At 39.0% G+C, this 10,300-nt stretch overlaps 1 pseudogene; it reads right to left on the reverse strand.

Moving 5' to 3' along the window:
- Nucleotides 1-4,205: 4,205 nt before the first annotated feature.
- LOC140498626 (ribosome production factor 2 homolog pseudogene) lies at nucleotides 4,206-5,127 on the reverse strand (annotated as a pseudogene).
- Nucleotides 5,128-10,300: the final 5,173 nt, after the last annotated feature.

The following is a 10,300-nucleotide window of genomic DNA, read 5'->3' on the forward strand; positions in this document are numbered from 1 at the left end:
CCATTTGACCTCCCTTCTCTCATCCTCCCCAATCACCACTTATCCTCTTCCTCCCTACTCTCCTGTAGCATAAAATGAATTTTCATACCAAATTGAATGTGTATGTTATTCCCTCCTTAAGTCCAATCTGATGAGAGTAAGGTTCACTCTTTTCCTCTTACCTCCCCCCTCTTCTCCTCCACTGAAAAAGCTTTTTCTTGACTCTTTTATTCCCTTTCTCTTTTTCCCAATATATTCCTCTCTCACCACTTAATTTTTTTAGATTTTATCTCTTCCTATTCAACTCACCCTGTGCCCTCTGTCTATATGTACATAATCCTTCCAACTACCCTAATACTGAGAAAAGTCTCGAGTTACAAATATTGTCTTTCCATGTAGGAATGTAAACAGTTCAACTTTAGTAAGTCCCTTATGATTTCTATTTCCTGTTTACCTTTTCATGCTGCTCTTGATTCTTGTGTTTGAAAGTCAAGTTTTTTATTCTTCTCTGGTGGTTTCATCAAGAATGCTTGAAAGTCTTCTATTTCATGGAATGACTACTTTTTCTCCTGAAGTATTATACTCAGTTTTGCTGGGTAGGTGATTCTTGGTTTCAATCCTAGCTCCTTTAACCTCTAGAATGTCATATTCCAAGCCTTCTGATCCCTTAATATGGAAGCTGCTAGATCTTGTGTTATCCTGATCTCAAAATTGAAAATATTTTCTCCTTGACCTGGGAGCTCTGGAATTTCGCTACAATATTCTTAGGAGTTTTCCTTTGGGGAGCTCTCTCAGGAGGCAATCAGTGGATTCTTGTAATATCTATTTTACCCTTTGATTCTTGAATATCAGGGCAGTTTTCCTTGACAATTTCTTGAAAGATGATGTCTAGGCTTTTTTTTTTTTTTGATCATGGCTTTCAGGTAGTCCAATAATTTTTAAATTGTCTCTTCTGGGTCTATTTTCCAGGTCAGTTGTTTTTCCAGTGAGATATTTCACATTATCTGCTATTTTTTTCATTCTTTTGTTTTTGTTTTATAATTTCTTGATTTACTTCACTCAGAGTGAGAACCTGAGAAAACCTTAGCTTAAAAAGTCCAGGGTCTCTAGGGCATTCTGGGCCATCTTCAGATGTTCTGATGCAAATCAGGCCACTGGACCCAGATGGCTCTGGAGGAGAAAGTGAGTCTTGCCACCTTGTACAGCCCTCCCTCACTCAAATCAGTCAACTGCAAGTCATGTCATCATCTCCCTGAGGTAATGATCTTCTTTGGGAACAAAGAACAGACACAACCCATGATGTAGCGAGTTGAATTGATTTCTATATCTTTCCCTGATGGTATGCATTGTTCTTCCTCATCCAAGAGAATGGGAGGCGATATCTGTTCACCAAGAAAGTAACCTTCTATGGTCTTATTTTTTTTCACTTTTCTGGACATTTTCCCAGCCAGTTACTTGACTTCTGAGTGTCCTCTCCACACCCACCACACCTCCAGATCTGCCCAGCTAGCACTTGGGATCTGAGATTCAAATGCTGCTTCGAAGCCTCAGGGCTTTCAGTGGGGGCAGGGCTGCTATTCAGTGAGATTAAGTTCAGCTGCTCAGGTAGGGGCAGGGCCAGCATGCAGGGCTCAGTTCCCTCAGGGGGTTTATGCAGAGACCTTCAACAATGGATCCAGGCTCCTGCCTACTTTGGGAGCCCTTGTCTGCTGCTGCCTCTGCTGCTGTCTCCCCAGGGGGCCTGAGTTATGAAGACACCCTGTTCCCCTCTCAGCCAGCCAAAGAGACTCTCTCACTGACCTTTGCCACCTATGGGTGGAGGGACCTGCCAGGCCACTGGAGATTCTGTCCCTGAAGCCTGCTCGGATCTGCTCCTCTCAGTGCCATGTGGCCAAGACAGGGCTGGGCTCTGCACCGGGTCCAGGGCAAGACAGACCTTTCGTGTTGGTTTTTCAGGGCTCTCTGGAACAGAAATCTCCTCCACTCTATTGTTCTGTGGCTTCTGCTGCTCCAGAATTTGTTGGGAGTTCTTCTTTACAGATATTTTATGGGCTGTGGGTTCGGAGCTAGCTTATGTGTGTCTTGCTACTCCGCCATCTTGGCTCCTCCCCTCTAGCGAGTTGAATTGAGCAAAAAAGAGTGAGGAATAGTCATATAGGTAGGAAAGGAAACCAAAGAAGAAGAAATTCTGTATCTAATATAGTGTTTTGCATGCTTAATAAATGTGTGCTGACTTGAATTACTTATATAAGTATATATTATATTGTATATTAAATATATTACCAAAAATATAACATATGGTAGCTTACATTCATGCAGTATTTCCTATGTACCAGACACTGTACTGAGCACTTTATAATTATTATCACAACAACCCTAGGAGGCTTTTATTATCCCCACTTTACAGTTTAGGGAACTGAGTTTATGTGAGTTTCCTATCTAGTAAGTGTCTGAGGACAAATTTGATCTCAGGTCTTCCTTAATCAAAGTCCAGCACTCTATCCTCTGCACCACTTACCTGTCCAGTCATGATGTACACATACACACACACATATACACACTCTTACATTATGTTCTTACTAGTTTCTGATCCCTACAGTGAAATTTTAATATTCTTCTGCTTAGTTACTGTGTTCAGTTGAGGCTGCCATAATTCTGACTCCTGAATGAAGAGGTCATCACTATATTACTGCTGATGGGGAGTCTAAAAAATAGCTCTTTTATTGCACCTGGCACCAGAAACTATGACTGTATTTTAAAAAGATTCTGAAAAAATGGGAACAAAGACCAGAATTAAAACATTCCTAGTTCCTCTGGCACATAGAATTCTGCCCCACCCACCTACCCACCCACCAGGACAGCAAGGAACCTACCAGCTCAGGGCTCCCAGAGGAGAGGTATTTAGCTAAGGAATTAAGTTCATAGAAGTCCTGATTCCCTCTCTTTATGATCTGGGCTACATGTTCTTGCATTACAAGAGAACTCAGTACTTTGACTATGCTTTCTCTCTTTTTTTGATCCCCTTTCCTCACAGATATCATTAGACAAGACTAGGGTAAGTAATCCTATGCTTTCCAGATAGTGTCTGCTTACTATGTTAGCTTAGAATCATAGACTTACTTAGATGATCTAGAGGAACCACTTCACTTTATAAATAAGGAAACTGACTCCCAAAGAAATGATATACCTAAGTTTACATGGATATGTAAGTGTCAGAGCCAGGATTGGAACCCTGGTTGCCTAATCCAGTGCTCTTTCCACTAAAGTAGAATAACAATAATAATAGGTAGCATGGTATATAATCTTGTTTTGAAGTTAGGAAGATCAGAGCACAAGTCCCACCTCTTACACACCCTGGGCAAGTCACTTAAACTCTTAATTCCTCAGACAGCTCTCTAAAATTATGTCTCAGAGAAGATGTCTATCTCATTGGTAGAAGAAGTTCCTGATTGGCAACTACCAACATAGGTGAAATCACAGGTCCATTCAAATGAATAAAAATAACAACTAAAAAATGTTGACATCTTGAATATTCATAATCTCCAAACTCTCACCAGCTTTACTCTCCTGGTCTGGATTCCATTATGATAATGCCCCAAGGAAAACACATCACCAAGAAACTCATCGTCCTCTCAGATTGCATCAGCTTTGGTCCTCACATCTGACTGGTACCCTAAGTACCCTCTACTCTTCTTTGATTGGAAGGCTGGAGGTCAGAGCAAGAATTCCTCCCAAAGCTTCCACTAAAGAGGGCTTCCCAACCAAGCAAATGTTCATTTCATTCATTCATTCTTTGATCTGGTCTCCACCATGCCTCTTCATGTCCCTGCACCAAGTACCTTCTTCACCTCCCCCAGCCTCCCACCTCACCATCCCCTCTTTTATTTTTATCCAAAAAAAAGTAAACTGTATTTATTTTAAGCCCTTACATCATTATGCTTCTTCCATATGAATAGTTATAAGAAAAATCATAACAAAATTTTAGTTAGCAAGTATTAAGTGCCTTACTGTTTACAAGGCACTATGTAGGCACTCAAAATACAAAAATAAAATAGGATAAGTCTTGCCTCAAGTTTACAATATGTTAACATAACTGATACATTTACCTCTTAACAACAACCACAACAAAAGCCCACACCTAATAGATTCAAATAATAGAATTTATAGTACTGTTTACATCTAACAATTCTTTCCTGTAAAATATAATAGCCAACTGTAGACTAAATTTAATCAGTTTTTCTCATCTTAATTTTCTTAGATTTATTTTCTTGATTATCAGTCAACTTTTCTGCAGGTCTTTTCTTCAACCCCTTCATTTTCCTTGTTTGCAATTTACTCAGATCTTCTTTGTGCATGTGAATTCTTCCATAAGTTGTACCAAAAGTATCATGGGAGATTTTTTTCTTCTTCTTTGACTTCTGGGCTTTAGGCAATTTCATGGATGACTTATAAAGATCATCTGATGCCCAATAGGTTCTCCTCATGACCAGATCCAGTGACAGTCTCATTTCTTCCAATTCAATTCATGGTATTCTGCAACCAGATTTCTTCAATAATAATTTATAGATCCAAAAGTAAATCTTCCCATCCAGTGCAGTGAAATGCAAAATGTACTCTAAGCCAGCAAGACGAATATTTGGTACCATAGAACCTCTGAAGAAATCAGTAAGAAGACTTTCCAGTCTTCTAAAGTCACATCAAAAGCATCACCAGCAAATATCAACATGGGTTTGGTTCCCTCAGGGCACTTGCTGTTCTTAATATCTTTAAGTGAGACAAACTTCTCAATACCTAATTCAATCATATCCAAGATGTGATAATCATACATACAACCAACTATGAAATTATTTGCTCGCTTCTTATTATGAGACCTAAACACGAATAAGGAGCAATCTGACTTCTTCGAAAAAAATTCCAATGATGTCTGATCCTCAAAAGGTCTAGTAATGTTTTTTTTATATATAAAACACTATACAGTTTCTTCAAAGCATACATATCTCTGAGTACTTGAGTAATTATTGCATTCGCATTTCCTCCTTTAATAAGCATGGCATTTATAACATTTCCATTGAGTTTAGGCTCTCTCTTCTCAAGGAAACTCTTGGCCAGTTTTGTTTTGGGCTTTACTACATGGTCCAATTCGGCCATTGCTCCAGCAACCAGGACACCAAGATCCACATGAGCTGCGGGAATGAGTCAAACCATCATGGTTCTCCCAGCTCGGACTCCTACCCATCCCCTGCTTTTTAGCTTCTTTTTGTTCATTGTCTTTCTCCATTTGACTGTAAGGCATAAGACTTGAGGCATGAACTATCTTTCTTTTTATATTTGTATCCTCAACACTTAGCACAATGCCTGGAACACAGCAAATGCCTAATAAATATTTACTGAGTGACTGAAATGGTTTCAGAAGAAATAAAACTGAGCGGGAACAGGATAAAGTAGATGTTTTCCTGTCCACTCTAAATGTTGTCCTGAAGATGCTTTTGAACACTCTACAGAAGATGTGCTCCCATCCTGACATTCATTCAATTACATAAAGCCATGATTTTAATTATCTGCACCATCACTGATAGAACATGAAACATAAAGGAATGATAGCGGAACAGTGGCTTGTCCTTGGATCATTTCTCTCTGAACCTCATCAAAAAAAAAAAAAAAAGACTGAGATACTAAGTAGGGAAGGAGAAGGACATAATCATTTAAGTGCTTAGCATGTTCCAGGTACTGTACTAAGTGATTTACAACTATTATCTCCTTTGATGTGCACAACAATCCTGGGAGTTATTATGACCTCAATTTACAGTTGAGGAAATTGAGGTAGACAGAGACCTTTGCCCAGGGTCACAGAGCTGGTAAGTGTCTAAGGCTGGATTAGCCTTCAGTGGCAGCTATCTCCCCACTATACTACGTAGCTGCCTCAACAATATTTGAATAATTTCTGAATTATTTCACATTATTTTGTTCAATACCATAAGAAAGGGAAATTTATCACATGCTTTCTTTTTTCTACCTCTAGACTACAGGTGACTTATTTTTAAAGTGCTTTGAGATCTTTAGATACATGGGCCTCTACAGAATGAGAAGGTTTTTCATGATGCCTTTCTTTCGGTTCCCTTCTACACACATGGTGGCTCCTTTTCAGACTCTTATGCTGGATATTTATTAAGGTCATGTCCTCCAACTGTGGGTGTCCCACTGAGTTCTGTTCCAAGTCTTCCTCTCTTCTCCCTCTATACTATTTCACTTGGCAATCTCATCAGCTCCAATGGATTCAATTGTGACCTCTATCCTGAAGTTTCGTATTCCACTTATTCAGCCCTAACATCTTTGCTGCTCTCAAGTTTCACATTACTAAATACTTCTTAGACATCTCAAATTAAATGTCCTGTAGATATCTTAAACAATGTATCCAAAACTGAACTCATTATCTTTCCTCAAAACCCTTTTCTTTTCCTAACTTCCCTATTGCTGTGAAGGATAATTCCCATCTTCTCAGCCACCCAGGTTCACAATATAACATCTCAATTCCTCATTCTCTCCCAAATCTCATATTCGATCGATTGCCAAATCTGTTGATTTTGTCTTTGTACCATCTCTAGTGTACATCCCATTCATTCCTCCGACACTGTTACCTCCCCTACCCAAGTGGAAGCCCCTTCCACCTCATGCCTAAACTATAGCAGTATCCTGCTGCTTTGTCTCTCCTCACTCCAATTGATCCTCCACTCTATTGTCAAAGTGCTCTTCCCAAAATGAGTTCTGACCATGTTACTCCCATCGTCATTAAACTCCAGTGGCTCCCTATCACCTCTAGAATCAAATATAAAATCCTCTGGTGTTCAAATCCCTTCACAACCTGTCCTCCAAACACATATTGTTTCAGTCTTCTCGTACCTTGTCCACTCCTCCATACTCAGCCTCCTAGTGACACTGGCCTTAAGCTAGTCCTCATACAAGGCACCCAATCTCCCAGATCCAAGAACTCTCCTGAGCTGTCTCCTATGCCTGGAATTCTCTCCCTCCTCATCTTTACCTCCTGGATTTCCTGGCATTCTTCAAGTGCCAGCTAGAATCCCACCTTCTTCAGGAAGGCTTTCCTGATCCCCTTGAATTCTAGTACTTTCCCTCTGTTAATTATCTCCAAAATATTTTGTATATAACTTGTTTACCTTGGTTGTTTGTGCATTGCTTCATCCATCAGACTGAAAGCTCTTTGAGAATAGGGACTGTCTTTGCCTTCCTAAATACCTGTAGTATTTAGCACAGTGCCTGGCATATAGTAGGCATTTAATAAATGTTTATCGACTAGCTTACATTTTGCAGGATATGAAATTAGTGTCTTGTTGCCCAAAGTGAATGCAAGAGAAAAAAATGTTTACTCACTGATGTTCACATAAGGGATATTCTTATGACTCATTGGCAGAAAGTTTATGTCTTTCAGTAGCAAATGTCCTTACAGCCTGTTGTCTCTGGCTATGTTACTGTAAAGCAGATAAAGACTGTGCTGTGAGGCCCAGAGCACTTATTTCATAATGTCAGGGGTAGAAATTCACCATCCAAATTATTTCCCCACAGGAATACTTAAAAATGTTTCCTAGACACAATATAACGGGAAGTAATAGTCATCTGCATGAGAAAATAAAATGCAAACGTGCCACTGACTGAGGCTACAGTTAACAGTCAGAATACTCTTCTCCCAGACACCCAAGAGAGACACAGGGAGAAGGAGGACAAGTTTGTCCTCTTTTCTTTCCATCTGAAATTTCCAGCATCCCCTAGTGCGTGTGAATGCAGAGACAGAGGATAGATAAAGATGAAGGCTATAGTTAGATAATAGATTGGTAGGTATACATAGATATAGATGATGGATATAGATAGATGAAAGATATAGATAGATTGATGTAGATGATAGATATATAGTTTGACATAGATGATGGATATAGATAGTTGACAGCTAGGTAGAGATAAATAGATACAGATAGATAATAGATTTAGGTAGATAGATATAGATGAGAGATGGGTAGATGAGAGAGAGATGATAGAAAATAGGTGAGAGATACATAGATAATAGATTAGATAGATGATAGATAGTAAATAATTTCTATATCCAGTGAATTCTCTTCTAAGCCAGTCTAGGAATTGGATTTTAGGATTAGCTAAGATTCTAGATGCTAGAAAATTACCATATATGTCAAACATGGAAGATAAATTTATATTAAAAATATACATTTGGTTCTAGTAATAACATAACCATTTTTCTTTGATAATTGTCATAATTCATTAATTCTTTTTAGATTTCTGATGTCTAGAATAACAAGCAGACTGGCCTTTGAATGTCAAAGGAAATGGCATATCAGGAATCTAGAAAGACATCTCTCCATGTTCGAAGCAACATGAAATAAATAATAATCACCTATTTGTAATATGTTTTAAGGATTGAAAAGCACTTTATATGCCTTATCTTCTTTGATTTTTTCTTTTCTTCTTTATTAATTTATTTGTTTTCAGTCTTCTCCAATCACTTCTATAAGTCTTAGATTTTCTCCATCTCTCTCCCCTCTCCCTCCCTGAGATGGCATGCAATCTTACATGAGTTCTACACATACATTCTTATTAAACACATTTTCACATTAGTCATGTTACATAGAAGAATTAAAACAAATGGGAGAAACCATGAGAAAAACCAAAACAAAATATAACAAAAGAACTTCATTCTTTGTTTCAATTCCATAGTTCTTTCTCTGGATATGGAAGGTATTTTGCATCAATAGTCTTTTGGAAATGTTTTAAGTCCTTGCATTGCTGTGAAAGACTAAGTCTACCAGACTTAGTCCTACCTTAGTCTTAGTTTCTACCAGAAACAGTCCTCACACACTGTGGCTATTACTGTGTATAACATTCTCCTGGTTCTGCTCATTTCACTCAGCATCAGTCCATATAAGTCTTTCCAGGTTTTTCTGAAGTTCAGCTGTTTGTCATTTCTTATAGCACAGTAGTATTCCTTTACATTCATATATCACAACTTGTTCAGCCATTCCCCAATTGATGGACATTCCCTTAATTTCAAGTTCTTCGTCACCACAAAAAGAGATGCTATAAATATTTTTGTACATGTGGTCCTTTATCTTATTTGATTCTTACACTTAACTTTCTGAAATAGCTAGAGAGTGGATAGAGCACTGACCTTGGGAGTCAGGAACACCTGAGGTCAAATACAGCCTCAGACACTTATTAGTTGTGTGACTCTGGGCAAATCACTTAACCTCTGTTTGTTTCAGTTTCCTCAAATGTAAAATGGGGATCATAATAGCACCTACCTCCCAGGGTTGTTGTAAGGATCAAATGAGGTATTTTTGTAAAGCACTTAGCACAGTGTATTAAGTACACTAGCATATGAATTAAGTGCCACATAAATGCTAGTTATCATTATTATTATGTACCATTGTTATTCTCACTGTACATGTGAAGATACAGGTAAAGAGGTCAAGTGATTTTCCCCAGGTCACATGGCTAACGGTCTGAGATAGGATTGAGCCTCAGGTCTTCCTAACTTCAAATCTAGCATTATCCACTACACCAAACCAAATCATCTGCAAAAAATGGTGATGATTCTAGTCATGGCAGTGAATGAGATAATGAAGAGAGAGCAGAGACAGAAAAGATGACCAAGGAGAGAACTCTGGGGAATACCCAGGCTTAAGAGGCAGAAAGAGGATGGTAGGTATCCAGCAAAGGAAACAGAGAAGATACGTGTGACATAGAAGGTTGTTGTGCTTGTCCTTCGTTCTTGAAGAGGACCATGATGTCAAGATGATGAAATGACTTACAGTTGCCTTTGATTTGAGTGAGGGTGGGCTGGGCAAGGTCACCAGTCTCACTTTCTCCTTCAGAGCCATCTGGGTCCAGTGGTCCACCACTGGAGATGACCCAGGATGCAATGTGAGACCCTTGCCATTCTAGACTAAGGTCTTATCACATTCTCACTTTGAGTGAGATACACCCATTCAATGAATAGGCTCTTTAAGTAGTTACTCAAGGGATGGCCCCTTTAAAAAAGGGAAATCAAACTGGAAGGGGAAGATCCATCCTAAGGAGTTCCTGGGTAAAAGAGAAACTGTTACTATTTAGTATTTACATTCATTCTGTGCTAGGTGGACAGGGACCTATTGTCCAGTCTATGAGCTCCAGAGTGAATTGGGTTTAAGGCTTGGTCTTTGAGCAAGAAATCTAGCCAGTAAACCCAAAGGAAAAAAAGGAAGCTTGTAGCCATGGAAGTGTACCTTCCCCTGGGTAGAGCACCCAGGAAGGAGAGGAGAAA

The sequence above is a fragment of the Notamacropus eugenii genome, chromosome 4 (genome assembly GCF_028372415.1).
Source record: "Notamacropus eugenii isolate mMacEug1 chromosome 4, mMacEug1.pri_v2, whole genome shotgun sequence".
NCBI lineage: Eukaryota > Metazoa > Chordata > Mammalia > Diprotodontia > Macropodidae > Notamacropus > Notamacropus eugenii.